Source organism: Oncorhynchus clarkii, chromosome 11 (assembly GCF_045791955.1).
Source record: "Oncorhynchus clarkii lewisi isolate Uvic-CL-2024 chromosome 11, UVic_Ocla_1.0, whole genome shotgun sequence".
NCBI classification, from domain to species: domain Eukaryota; kingdom Metazoa; phylum Chordata; class Actinopteri; order Salmoniformes; family Salmonidae; genus Oncorhynchus; species Oncorhynchus clarkii.
In genome coordinates, this window is record NC_092157.1 from 4997021 (window position 1) to 5009307 (window position 12287).

Here is a 12287-nt window from a genome sequence, read left to right on the forward strand (position 1 = left end):
CGGCTTCATTCCCCCTTTGTTTCCTTTCCTTCGTCAACACAAGGGTTACTAGACTGGATAGGATTCATTGCTTTCCCACCACAGTGCTTTAACCTACCAGTTTGTGTGTCCCAAATGACCATTCTTATTCCCAATATAGGGCTCCACTTTTGACCAGAGGTGTATTGGTAGTGGTCGAAAGTAGTGCACTACAGAAGGAATAGGGTTCCATTTGAGTCCCAGACATTCTCTCAGGACACTGGCAGTGAGAACGCAGGACAGGGAACAAGGATAGGAAGCCATTTTAGAGAATTTTGAGTTTTAATTTGCTTTTCAAGCCTTTTGCGTTGTTGGTGCTGTAAAAAAAAAAAAAAAAAAAAAAAAATTGGGGCCCTGTTTTACGTCTCTGGTTAATGCATCCTTCCTGTGGTCTTTTCTTTCCCTGAAACCATCGCTGATCTAACGTGGTTGGATAGGGCTGTTTACCCCAATCCAGCCAATGGTAGGATCAGTGGTCACTCTATGTGGAGGGAGGAAGCTATTATTGAAGTGCATCCTAAATGGTACCCTATTGCATACATACATGCATGCATACATACATACATATACACACATATATATATATATATATATATATATATTAGTGCACTACTTATGACCTCAGCCCATTGTCTCTGTACACTATATAGGGAATAGGGTGCCATGACCACTGCCCATATATATATATGTATGTATATATGTATGTATATATATATGTGTATATGTATGTATGTATGTATGTATATGTATGTATATGTATGTGTGTATGTATGTATGTATGTATGTGTGTGTGTATGTATGTATGTATGTATGTATGTATGTGTCATTTGGGATACAACTGTGGAGTTATGTTGTTTTTAGAGATAATCTAGAGTGCCTACCAAGGCACTGAAAGGATATGTTCCCTATATCTCTCTTTTCAGATCTACACGAAGGGCTGTGAGCTAAATGGCACCCTATTTCCCTATATAGTGCACTACTTTTTGACTAGGACTCAGGTGTAAAGTAGTGCACTATATAAAGACAATAGGGTGCCATTTGGGGATGTAGACATTGTATTAATGTCTCCTTTGAGCACGTCCACGAGAATATAATTTTGTTGTTGAAGACATTATGGATAAAGAAATGTTTCGTTGTTCTGTTTTTATGCCCGTTTTTATTTTAACTGAACGTGCCAAATGCTAAGTTCTCCTCATGACACAGGGCATAAAACCCACCCTGGCTCTTTACTGTTGTTCAACATGCCCACTCGTTGCCATTAAACATTATTTACACAAAAGAAACGTGTCAAATTGTTATTAAACTAAGATGCTATTTGTAGAAATATAGTGAAGTTATATAATGTTTGACTGCGATGTGGTTGTCTTATCTATTAGTTGAATGGGGCGGCAGGGTAGCCTAGTGGTTAGAGCGTTGGGACTAGTAACCGGAAGGTTGCAAGTTCAAACCCCCGATCTGACAAGGTCGTTCTTCCCCTGAACAGGCAGTCCATATTATGGCAAGAACAGCTCAAATAAGCAAAGAGAAATGAAAATCCATTACTTTTAAGTCAATCTGGAACATTTCAAGAACTTTGAAAGTTTCTTCAAGTGCAGTCTCAAAAACCATCAAGCGCTATGATGAAACTGGCTCTCATGAGGACCACCACAGGAAAGGAAGACCCAGAGTTACCTCTGCTGCAGAGGATAAGTTCATTAGCGTTAACTGTCTCTCATGAGGACCGCCACAGGAATGAAAGACCCGGAGTTACCTCTGCTGCAGAGGATAAGTTCATTAGAGTTAACTGTCTCTCATGAGGACCGCCACAGGAATGAAAGACCCGGAGTTAACTCTGCTGCAGAGGATAAGTTCATTAGAGTTAACTGTCTCTCATGAGGACCGCCACAGGAAAGGAAGACCCAGAGTTACCTCTGCTGCAGAGGATAAGTTCATTAGAGTTAACTGTCTCTCATGAGGACCGCCACAGGAATTTAACTCTGCTGCAGAGGATAAGTTCATCAGACTTAACTGCACCTCAGATTGCAGCACAAATAAATGCTTTACAGAGTTCAAGTAACAGACACATCTCAACATCAACTGTTCAGAGGAGACTGAATCAGGCCTTCATGGTCGAATTGCTGCAAAGAAACCACTACTAAAGGACACCAATAAGAAGGAGAGACTTGCTTGGGCCATGAAACACGAGCAATGGACATTAGACCGGTGGAAATCTGTCCTTTGGTCTGATGAGTCCAAATGAGAGATTTCTGGTTCCATCCGCCGTGTCTTTGTGAGACGCAGAGTAGGTGAACGGATGATCTCAGCATGTGTTTCCAACCGTGAAGCATGAAGGAGGAGGTGTGGGGGTTGTTTGCTGGTGACACTGTCTGTGATTCATATATATATAACTATTTATTTACTCAAAGCATCCATATAGATGAATTTTTATCTGTTTTTATTTCTATGGCAGACCACATTTTTTAAAGATTTGTACAACAAAAAAACGAATGAATGCAACTATGTCAAATTGCTTTGTGTTCTACTTGTAGCCCTGGTTGTCCAGAAAATAACATTGTAAAACACTTAATTGTGAGGTTAAATATAAGGGCAGATAAATGAAAGATAATGAAAAGCTGGGTTTCGGGACTGATGGGGTTAAATAAAACAGCTCTGAGATTTAACGATGCGGCTACGAAGGTACTAACGATAAACTTAGCCTTAAGATGCTTTTGGTAACCCGGGCTTGTCATTCCAAAAAAACGCTCCCCGCGTCACAATGGGATTCGATGAGTTCTAGCTTCCGTTGCTAGGGCTGTCGCTAGAACTTCCAAAACATGATTTGGCATGACAGGCCTCGTATAAGATTGTCCGCTAAATGACTAAAATGTAGAGGTCAAAGTTCATGAGTTGAAACAAGGTTCAAATAATTCTATGTAAGGACCACATGGTGGTGCTACGCGTCACACAAACTTCGTTAAAATGATATGCAATTTTACAGTGAACTGAAATATAAAGTTATCCATCTGTGGTTTAAAAGGTTTTTAAAGATCGTTGTTAGAATTGTCAGTTATGCAAATTAATATTTAATTTGTGAGCTATCACAGGAGTTATGGTAACCTAATGCCTTAATATTGTGCATTATATCAAAGGTTTTGAGATTGTTGACACTATACAGGACAGAAGACCTCTAGGTTGAAATAATTTCCTTTAAACAGTTGAAACCTGTAGAAAGCTGAGTCAGCGAGAATGTTTGAAGTAGACCAGAACTTTCAGGAGCAGCAGAGGTAACCTACTTAGCCAGCGGAGCCGGCCGGGGACATTGTTTTCCACTGACAACCATTCCTTGACGCTCATTTCTACACTCCTCCCCTGCAGACCACAGTGCCGTCTCAAATGGAACCCTATTCCTTACATAGTGCACTACTTTTTACTAGAGCCCTATGGGTCCTGACCAGAACCTTATGGACCCTCCTGACTAGAGCCCTATAGGTCCTGACCAGAACCTTATGGACCCTCCTGACTAGAGCCCTATGGGTCCTGACCAGAACCTTATGGACCCTCCTCACCAGAACCCTATGGGTCCTGACCAGAACCTTATGGACCCTCCTGACTAGAGCCCTATGGGTCCTGACCAGAACCTTATGGACCCTCCTGACTAGAGCCCTATGGGTCCTGACCAGAACCTTATGGACCCTCCTGACTAGAGCCCTATGGGTCCTGACCAGAACCTTATGGACCCTGACCAGAACCCTATGGGTCTTGACCAGAACCCTATGGACCCTGACCAGAACCCTATGGGTCCTGACCAGAACCTTATGGACCCTGACCAGAACCCTATGGGTCCTGACCAGAACCTTATGGACCCTCCTGACTAGAGCCCTATGGGTCCTGACCAGAACCTTATGGACCCTCCTGACTAGAGCCCTATGGGTCCTGACCAGAACCTTATGGACCCTCCTGACTAGAGCCCTATGGGTCCTGACCAGAACCTTATGGACCCTCCTCACCAGAACCCTATGGGTCCTGACCAGAACCTTATGGACCCTCCTGACTAGAGCCCTATGGGTCCTGACCAGAACCTTATGGACCCTCCTGACTAGAGCCCTATGGGTCCTGACCAGAACCTTATGGACCCTCCTGACTAGAGCCCTATGGGTCCTGACCAGAACCTTATGGACCCTCCTGACTAGAGCCCTATGGGTCCTGACCAGAACCCTATGGACCCTGACCAGAACCCTATGGGTCCTGACCAGAACCCTATGGACCCTGACCAGAACCCTATGGGTCCTGACCAGAACCCTATGGACCCTGACCAGAACCTTATGGACCCTGACCAGAACTCTATGGGTCCTGACCAGAACCCTATCGACCCTGACCAGAACCCTATGGGTCCTGACCAGAACCCTATTGACCCTGACCAGAACCCTATGGACCCTGGCCAAAAGTAATGATCTATACAGGGAATTGGGTGCCATTTTTGGGATGCATTATTTGGCGATATGTAAAATGTCATATGGAAATTATGATATAATATAGGCCAGCCTATGCTAATTAGACATTACTTACATAGTAGATGTAGCAATTACTTAATATAATATTCAACATGATATATAATGTTTCAACATACAAGTTTGCGTATAGCTGGAATCTGATTGGACAGATTTCCTCATACGCTCGCTTGCACGTAAATCAGATTTTGTTAGACCTGTGTTGTTATTCTCCTGCTATCGAAGGAAAGGAGGAAGAATGTTTTTTCTGTTTCTTGTCCAAGTTCTAGTCTGCTGTATGATACTGACTGTGTTTCATTGATGCCTGGTCACTTTACCCTGCCTTCAGGTACACATCTACCTCAAATACCTTATTATAATCTATCCTGATATGTCTAGTCACTTTACCCTGCCTTCATGTACATATCTACCTCTAATACCTTATTATTATCTATCCTGATGTCTAGTCACTTTACCCTGCCTTCATGTACATATCTACCTCTAATACCTTATTATCTATCCTGATGTCTAGTCACTTTACCCTGCCTTCATGTACATATCTACCTCAAATACATTATTATCTATCCTGATGCCTAGTCACTTTACCCTGCCTTCAGGTACATATCTACCTCAAATACATTATTATCTATCCTGATGCCTAGTCACTTTACCCTGCCTTCAGGTACATATCTACCTCAAATACAGTGCCTTGCGAAAGTATTTGGCCCCCTTGAACTTTGCGACCTTTTGCCACATTTCAGGCTTCAAACATAAAGATATAAAACTGTATTTTTTTGTGAAGAATCAACAACAAGTGGGACACAATCATGAAGTGGAACAACATTTATTGGATATTTCAAACTTTTTTAACAAATCAAAAACTGAAGAATTGGGCGTGCAAAATTATTCAGCCCCTTTACTTTCAGTGCAGCAAACTCTCTCCAGAAGTTCAGTGAGGATCTCTGAATGATCCAATGTTGACCTAAATGACTAATGATGATAAATACAATCCACCTGTGTGTAATCAAGTCTCTGTATAAATGCACCTGCACTGTGATAGTCTCAGAGGTCCGTTAAAAGCGCAGAGAGCATCATGAAGAACAAGGAACACACCAGGCAGGTCCGAGATACTGTTGTGAAGAAGTTTAAAGCCGGATTTGGATACAAAAAGATTTCCCAAGCTTTAAACATCCCAAGGAGCACTGTGCAAGTGATAATATTGAAATGGAAGGAGTATCAGACCACTGCAAATCTACCAAGACCTGACCGTCCCTCTAAACTTTCAGCTCATACAAGGAGAAGACTGATCAGAGATGCAGCCAAGAGGCCCATGATCACTCTGGATGAACTGCAGAGATCTACAGCTGAGGTGGGAGACTCTGTCCATAGGACAACAATCAGTCGTATATTGCACAAATCTGGCCTTTATGGAAGAGTGGCAAGAAGAAAGCCATTTCTTAAAGATATCCATAAAAAGTGTTGTTTAAAGTTTGCCACAAGCCACCTGGGAGACACACCAAACATGTGGAAGAAGGTGCTCTGGTCAGATGAAACCAAAACTTTTTGGCAACAATGCAAAACGTTATGTTTGGCGTAAAAGCAACACAGCTGAACACACCATCCCCACTCTCAAACATGGTGGTGGCAGCATCATGGTTTGGGCCTGATTTTCTTCAGCAGGGACAGGGAAGATGGTTAAAATTGATGGGAAGATGGATGGAGCCAAATACAGGACCATTCTGGAAGAAAACCTGATGGAGTCTGCAAAAGACCTGAGACTGGGACGGAGATTTGTCTTCCAACAAGACAATGATCCAAAACATAAAGCAAAATCTACAATGGAATGGTTCAAAAATAAACATATCCAGGTGTTAAAATGGCCAAGTCAAAGTCCAGACCTGAATCCAATCGAGAATCTGTGGAAAGAACTGAAAACTGCTGTTCACAAATGCTCTCCATCCAACTTCACTGAGCTCGAGCTGTTTTGCAAGGAGGAATGGGAAAAAATGTCAGTCTCTCGATGTGCAAAACTGATCGAGACATACCCCAAGCGACTTACAGCTGTAATCGCAGCAAAAGGTGGCGCTACAAAGTATTAACTTAAGGGGGCTGAATAATTTTGCACGCCCAATTTTTCAGTTTTTGATTTGTTAAAAAAGTTTGAAATATCCAATAAATGTCGTTCCACTTCATGATTGTGTCCCACTTGTTGTTGATTCTTCACAAAAAAATACAGTTTTATATCTTTATGTTTGAAGCCTGAAATGTGGCAAAAGGTTGCAAAGTTCAAGGGGGCCGAATACTTTCGCAAGGCACTGTACATTATTATCTATCCTGATATGCCTAGTCACTTTACCCTGCCTTCAGGTACATATCTACCTCGAATACAGTACCTTCTACCTCTGCATATCCAGGGTAGCCGTGGTAAGAGTGTGGAGGTGGCTGGGTTGCCTAGTGGTTAGAGTGTAGAGGTGGCAGGTAGCCTAGTGGTTAGATTGTAGAGGTGGCTGGGTTGCCTAGTGGTTAGAGTGTAGAGGTGGCAGGGTGCCTAGTGGTTAGAGTGTAGAGGTGGCTGGTAGCCTAGTGGTTAGAGTGTTGGAATAGTAACCGAAAGGTTGCAAAATCAAATCCCCGAGATAACAAGGTAAAAATCTGTAGTTCTGCCCCTGAACAGGCAGTTAACCCACTGTTCCTAGGCCGTCATTGAAAATAAGAATTTGTTCTTAACTGACTTGCCTAGTATAATAAAGGTAAAATTTTGATCTGGTACTGGTACTCCCTGAGTATAGCTCCATTCTTGTGTATTTCATTTGGCTTCATTTGGCTTGTAAGTAAAGTATACATCGATTGTATTGCACCTGACAAATAAATGTCAATTTGATTTGGGATAAACTTAATTAATGACCTATTGTTGTTATTGCTCTTATAGAGGCACAGCGGTCTAAAGGCCCTGCATCTCAGTGCAAGAGGCGTCACTACAGTCACAGGTTCGAATACAGGCTGTATCCCATCCGGCCGTGATTGGGAGTCCCATAGGGCGGGGCACATTTGGCCCAGCATCGTCCGGGTTTGGCCTGGGTAGGCCGTCATTGTAAATAATAATTTGTTCTTAAACTGACTTGCCTAGTTAAATAAATGTTACATTTCAAATAAATAAATAAAAATGAGTGAGAGGGAACATCCACGTAGCATTTTGTTGGACCGTGACTAACGTGTATTGTGTGTCTACGACAAATAGATGTAATCTTGAATTATTGCTCACCTGATCTGCCTATTCATGTTATGACTACTGTAGTAGTATATGTGTTGATTATTAAGTATCATTCAGAGTAATTTCTGTCTCTGGTCTGGTGCGTGTGTGTGTGCGTGTGTGCGTGCGTGTGTGTGTTAGCGTGCGTGCGTGCGCGTGTGTGTTAGCGTGCGCGTGTGCGTGTGTGTTAGCGTGTGTGTTAGCGTGTGTGTGTTAGCATGTGTGTGTGTGTGTGTGTTAGCGTTAGCGTGTGTGTGTGTTAGCGTGTGTGTGTGTGTGTTAGCGTGCGTGTGTGTGTGTTAGCGTGCATGTGTGTGTGTGTGTGTGTGTGTGTGTGTGTGTGTGTGTGTGTGTGTGTGTGTGTGTGTGTGTGTGTGTGTGTGTGTGTGTGTGTGTGTGTTAGCGTGTGTGTGTGTGTTAGCTCACTCTGAGACCATGTCATGAGTCAGGTTCTAGAATTCTCTCTTGGTTCTTTCTGCTTTGTTCAGCTATTCCCTTCTGCTCCATCCCAAATGGCACTGCATTCCCATAGGGCTTTGGTCAAAAGTAGTGAACTACACAGGCAATATAGGGTGTCATTTGGGACCTAACCTTCATCTACAGCAATGATCATTGCTGATATGTTTACTCCATGTTACTAATCAAACTTATGTACAATCACTATTTATTATAAATAATAAATGAATGTACATTGTATATTGACTTTTATAGAAAAAAACATTCTGATGAATAAACTAATGTGTAATAAGCACCTTTTAGGCCAATAACTAAATTTGTGTTTAGTCTACATGTTAATGTAACTGTTAATAAACAGGTTATAGGTTCAGCAATATGTTAGACTATGGCTACTGTCACGTTAGCCTATCAAAGAACTACGTATTTGTATCCTATCCTCCCTTGACAAAAGTAACTTCACGCTGTTTCTCCTTGCTATATCATACATTGGACAGGATGTTGCTGCTTGGTTATGTCGAGGCAAGGCAGTGTTCCATACCAGAGAGAGAGAGACCCCGCTAATCCAGGTGCTCCTCTCTGTGGTAGTGTGTGTGTGTGTGGTAGTGTGTGTGTGTGTGTGGTAGTGTGTGTGTGTGGTAGTGTATGTGTGTATGGTAGTGTGTGTGTGGTAGTGTGTGTGTGTGTGTGTGTGTGTATGGTAGTGTGTGTATGGTAGTGTGTGTGGTAGTGTGTGTGTGTGTGGTAGTGTATGTGTGTGGTAGTGTATGTGTGTATGGTAGTGTGTGTGGTAGTGTGTGTGTGTGGTAGTGTATGTGTGTATGGTAGTGTGTGTGTGTGGTAGTGTGTGTATGGTGGTGTGTGTATGGTAGTGTGTGTATGGTAGTGTGTGTGTGGTAGTGTGTGTGTGTGGTAGTGTGTGTATGTGGTAGTGTGTGTATGGTAGTGGTAGTGTGTGTGTGTGTGGTAGTGTGTGTGTGTGGTAGTGTATGTGTGTGGTAGTGTATGTGTGTATGGTAGTGTGTGTGTGTGTGTGTGTGTGTGTGTGTGTGTGTGTGTGTGTGTGTGTGTATGGTAGAGTGTGTGTGGTAGTGTGTGTGTGTGGTATGGTAGAGTGTGTGTGGTAGTGTGTGTGTGTGGTAGTGTATGTGTGTATGGTAGTGTGTGTGTGTGGTAGTGTGTGTATGGGAGAGTGTGTGTGGTAGTGTGTGTGTGGTAGTGTGTGTATGGTAGTGTGTGTGTGGTAGTGTGTGTGTGTGGTAGTGTGTGTATGTGGTAGTGTATGTGTGTGGTAGTGTATGTGTGTATGGTAGTGTGTGTGTGTGTGTGTGTGTGTGTGTGTGTGTGTGTGTGTGTGTGTGTGTGTGTGTGTGTGTGTGTATGGTAGAGTGTGTGTGGTGTGTGTGTGTGTGGTGTGTATGTGTGTATGGTAGTGTGTGTGTGTGGTAGTGTGTGTATGGTAGAGTGTGTGTGGTAGTGTGTGTGTGGTAGTGTGTGTATGGTAGTGGTAGTGGTAGTGTGTGTGTGTGGTAGTGTATGTGTGTGTATGGTAGAGTGTGTGTGGTAGTGTGTGTGTGGTAGTGTGTGTATGGTAGTGGTAGTGGTAGTGTGTGTGTGTGGTAGTGTATGTGTGTGGTAGTGTATGTGTGTATGGTAGTGTGTGTGTGTGTGTGTGTGTGTGTATGGTAGTGTGTGTGTGTGTGGTAGTGTGTGTATGGTAGAGTGTGTGTGATAGTGTGTGTATGGTAGTGGTAGTGGTAGTGTGTGTGGGGGGGGGAGGCTTGTTAGCGAGATAAACAAGCAGCCAGCCAGCAGCACAGAGCAGTCGGAGGAACATGGCGGCAGCACAGTCAGCTAGCAGTATGTCTGTTTCCCCTCAACGGAAGGTCAGACCGGGTTTAACATACGGGATTTAACACAACACAAGCGACGGAAAGTTACAAGTCGTAAGTACACCTGTGGGCTTTGGTTGTTTTTGCTGTGTGCGTGTGTGTTTCTTTTGGTGTGAATTTCGTGCCCACATTTCGTGAGTGATTCAATCTCGGTTGTGTGATGCAGTATTGATTAGCTTGGTTAGCCTGCTATGCGAGGCTGCCGACCACACTGCCAGCTACATAGACATCTTATACCTTCACACTTTACTGACTTCCTAAGTTGTTCCCTTGCAATTCTTGGCCCATTTTCACCAGTCGTTTTAAGGGCCTTGGCAGATATACAGTGCTTTTTTTTGGTTTGTTTGTTGCATGTGTAACACATGCATTGTGCACCGGGGAATATGTAGTATTTCTGACTGTGCTTGTTGTTCAGAGACTGAAGTTCACCGATTTCAATCGCGCTGATCTTCCAAGACTAGAAACCATTTATCTATCTACACCAGTGGACACAATGTTTTCAGACACCCTCTCCGTGGCTAGTTAACTGTTTGTTTTGTTGTTCATCCTGAATCACACTTACCTAACTATATAAATGACAATGGTAGTAACTAATTGGTTTAACGTAATTCTCCCTTATATCAGTGACTTTGAAATCAGCTTTCTTTCTGCACGGTATTTGGTTGCTTTGATGCAATGTCGCTCGGTGGCAAAGCTGCAACGTTACAACGGCGGTGTCCCGTTTCCCCCAACAGCGGTGTGCAACTGACAGACCTCCAGAGAAACACTGATGCTGAGTTCCTCTGGACTCTCACCAAGTCAGTCTAGTGATACATTTTGTGAAATATCCCCCCCCCCCCCTCTTCAGACTGTTTCGTTTTGAAGGAATGTAACAAATTGCTTGTCTTTTCTCTCTCCGTGGGGGGGGCAGTAAATACCCCCCCCCTCCTTTTTGTCATACACACACAAAATGTTAACCAAAAATGTGCCTTGCTTATTAAATATCAGACTGATTAGCCATGGTAACAGTCCTAAAGGTGCTCGCTGTAAAATAGTCTCTACCAGTAGATTGTTGACGAAAAGGATATTTGATTTGACCAGTTGTCAGTTTTGTTGGTGCTTTTGCCGGGATGGTGGTTGAGAACAAATATACACAGTAAAGTGTGGTTTACTCAACTGTTTTGGCTGGCTCTGTCACTCTGTATTTTCCATCTCCTAATGCGTTTCATGTGATGCACAATGTGGAATTTTTGTAAAATGTTTTAATTGAACTTGGCAAGGCAGTTAAGAACAAATTCTTATTTACAATTATGGCCTGCACCGGCCAAACCTGGACGAAGCTGGGCCAATTTATGCGCCGCCCTATAGGACTCCCGGCCGGTTGTGATACAGCCTGGATTCGAACCAGGGTGTCTGACGCCTACAGCGTCCAGTGCGCCACTTGGGAGCCCCATCAATTGAAGCAGGTTCCCTCAAAATAAGTTGGAAGTGCTTGTGAAATTCTTTAGGCAGTAGTGGAAAAAGTACCCAATTGTCATACTTGAGTAAAAGTATTTTTGTTCTAAATATACTTAAGTATCAAAACGAAAAGTGTAAATCATCTCAAATTCCTTATATTAAGCAAAGCAAACTGCACCATTCTCTTGTTTATACATTTTATGGATAGCCAGGTGCACACTCAGACATAATTCACAAATGAAGCATGTGTTTAGTGAGTCTGCCAGATCAGAGGCAGTAGGGATGACCAGGGATGTTCTCTGTTTAGTGAGTCTGCCAGATCAGAGGCAGTAGGGATGACCAGGGATGTTCTCTGTTTAGTGAGTCTGCCAGATCAGAGGCAGTAGGGATGACCAGGGATGTTCTCTGTTTAGTGAGTCTGCCAGATCAGAGGCAGTAGGGATGACCAGGGATGTTCTCTGTTTAGTGAGTCCTCCAGATCAGAGGCAGTAGGGATGACCAGGGATGTTCTCTGTTTAGTGAGTCCTCCAGATCAGAGGCAGTAGAGATGACCAGGGATGTTCTCTGTTTAGTGAGTCCTCCAGATCAGAGGCAGTAGGGATGACCAGGGATGTTCTCTGTTTAGTGAGTCCTCCAGATCAGAGGCAGTAGGGATGACCAGGGATGTTCTCTGTTTAGTGAGTCCTCCAGATCAGAGGCAGTAGGGATGACCAGGGATGTTCTCTGTTTAGTGAGTCCTCCAGATCAGAGGCAGTAGGGATGACCAGGGAT

The 12287-nt window shown here is 43.3% G+C and overlaps 1 pseudogene; it reads left to right on the forward strand.

The window, feature by feature from the left end:
• Window positions 1-9964: 9964 nt before the first annotated feature.
• Window positions 9965-12287, forward strand: part of LOC139420133 (nuclear receptor coactivator 2-like) — a 189229-nt pseudogene continuing 186906 nt past the window's right edge.